At 32.0% G+C, this 2,557-nt stretch overlaps 1 non-coding gene across 1 annotated transcript; it reads left to right on the top strand.

Annotated features, from left to right (window-relative positions):
* The first annotated feature begins 323 nt into the window (after positions 1-323).
* LOC148546411 (small nucleolar RNA R71) lies at positions 324-430 on the top strand. Its single transcript, XR_015901226.1, has one exon. It is a non-coding gene; the product is annotated as a small nucleolar RNA R71 (small nucleolar RNA).
* Positions 431-2,557: the final 2,127 nt, after the last annotated feature.

Genomic DNA, 2,557 nt, shown 5'->3' with positions numbered 1-2,557 from the left:
CTTGAGTACTGTTGGATGCAGCTTGCATTCCATGCAGACTCTGAGAGATCATATTGACTTGCTGAGTCAATATTTTATTCTGAGCCAATATGGCATTCAGAGTATCAACCTCAAGAACTCCCTTCTTCATAGGCGTCCCATTATTCACAGGATTCCTTTCAGAAGTGTACATGAACTGGTTATTAGCAACCATGTCAATGAGTTCTTGAGCTTCTGCAGGCGTTTTCTTTAGGTGAATGGATCCACCTGCAGAGGTGTCCAGTGACATCTTTGATAGCTCAGATAAACCATCATAGAATATATCCAGGATGGTCCATTCTGAAAGCATATCAGAAGGACACTTTTTGGTCAACTGTTTGTATCTTTCCCAAGCTTCATAGAGGGATTCACCTTCTTTCTGTCTGAAGGTTTGAACATCAGCTCTAAACTTGCTCAGCTTTTGAGGAGGAAAGTACTTGGCTAAGAAAGCCGTGACCAGCTTATCCCAAGAGTTCAGGCTGTCTTTGGGTTGAGAATCCAACCATAATCTAGCTCTGTCTCTTACAGCAAAAGGGAAAAGCATGAGCCTGTAGACTTCAGGATCTACTCCATTAGTCTTTACAGTATCACATATCTGCAAGAATTCAGTTAAGAACTGAAAAGGATCTTCAGATGGAAGTCCATGAAACTTGCAGTTCTGCTGCATCAGAGAAACTAATTGAGGTTTCAGCTCAAAGTTGTTTGCTCCAATGGCAGGAATGGAGATGCTTCTTCCATGTAAATTGGAATTAGGTGCAGTAAAGTCACCAAGCATCTTCCTTACATTATTATTATTTTCGGCTGCCATCTCCTCTGCCTGTTCGAAAATTTCTGAAAGGTTATCTCTGGATTGTTGTATTTTAGCTTCTCTTAATTTTCTCTTCAGAGTCCTTTCAGGTTCTGGATCTGCTTCCACAAGAATGTTCTTATCCTTGCTCCTACTCATATGACAAAGAAGAAGGCACAGAAAAATAATAATAATAATAATAATAGAGATCCTTTATACCACAGTATAGGGATCCCTTTGTTAGTGGAAGAAGAGTGGGAGACAAAGAATGTGATGTAAAGGAAGAAACACAACTGTACTAATGGAAGAGATGTGAGATGAGATGTTAGGATATGAATGAATAAATAGAATAAGATGAGATGGGGGAGGGATAATTTTCGAAAATTATTTTGAAAATGAGTTAGTGATTTTTGAAAATTGGTTTTTCGAAAATTTTTTGAAATAAAAATAAAAATAAAAATAATTAGTTAATTAAAAAGAAATTTTTGAAAAAGGGGGAGATATTTTCGAAAATTAGAGAGAGAGAGTTAGTTAGGTAGTTTTGAAAAAGTTAAGAAACAAACAAAAAGTTAGTTAGTTAGTTGAAACAAATTTTGAAAAGATAAGAAGTTAGGAAGTTAGAAAAGATATTTTGAAAAGATACTTTTGAACAAGATAAGATAAGAGGATATTTTGAAAAGATATGATAGGATTAGTTTTGAAAAAGATTTGATTTTTAAAATCACAATTAATGACTTGATTCATAAGAAATCACAAGATATGATTCTAGAACTTAAAGTTTGAATCTTTCTTAACAAGCAAGTAACAAACTTCAAATTTTTGAATCAAAACATTAATTGTTTATGTTATTTTCGAAAATTATGATATAAAATAAGAAAAAGGTTTTTGAAAATTATTTTGTTGGAATTTTCGAAAATAACCATGAATTTCGAAAAAGATTTGAATTTTGAAAAAGATTTTGAAAAAGATAAGATTTTCAAATTGAAAATTTGATTTGACTCATAAGAAACAACTTGATTTTTAAAAATTTTTGAAAAAGTCAACTCAATTTTCGAATTTGATGAGAGAAAAAGGGAAAGATATTTTTTTGATTTTTGAAATTTTTATGAAAACATGAAAATTATGCAATGCATGAAATTTTTAGATCAAAACAATGAATGCATGCAAGAATGCTATGAATGTCAAGATGAACACCAAGAACACTATGAAGATCATGATGAACATCAAGAACATATTTTTGAAAAATTTTTAATGCAAAGAAAACATGCAAGACACCAAACTTAGAATTCTTTAATGCTTACGCACTAAGAATTCAAGAATGCATATGATAAACATGAAAAGACACAAAACAAAAAATCATCAAGATCAAACAAGAAGACTTACCAAGAACAACTTGAAGATCATGAAGAACACTATGAATGCATGATATTTTCGAAAAATGCAAAATGCATATGCAAGTGACACCAAACTTATGATATGACTCAAGACTCAAACAAGAAACACAAAATATTTTTGATTTTTATGATTTTCTAATTTTTTTGGATTTTTTTTTTCGAAAATAATATGAAAAAAAAAAAAGAAAAAGAAAAAATAATGATTCCAAAATTTTTAATATGAATTCCAGGAATCTTGCCATGTTAGTCTAAAGTTTCAGTCCAGGAATTAGACATGGCTCACTAGCCAGCCAAGCTTTCAAAGAAAGCTTCAGTCCAAAACACTAGACATGGCCTATGGCCAGCCAAGCTTCAGCAG

The sequence above is a fragment of the Arachis ipaensis genome, chromosome B9, assembly GCF_059453495.1.
Source record: "Arachis ipaensis isolate K30076 ecotype BB chromosome B9, ASM5945349v1, whole genome shotgun sequence".
NCBI classification, from domain to species: domain Eukaryota; kingdom Viridiplantae; phylum Streptophyta; class Magnoliopsida; order Fabales; family Fabaceae; genus Arachis; species Arachis ipaensis.
This window is presented reverse-complemented; position numbering and strand designations above follow the sequence as displayed.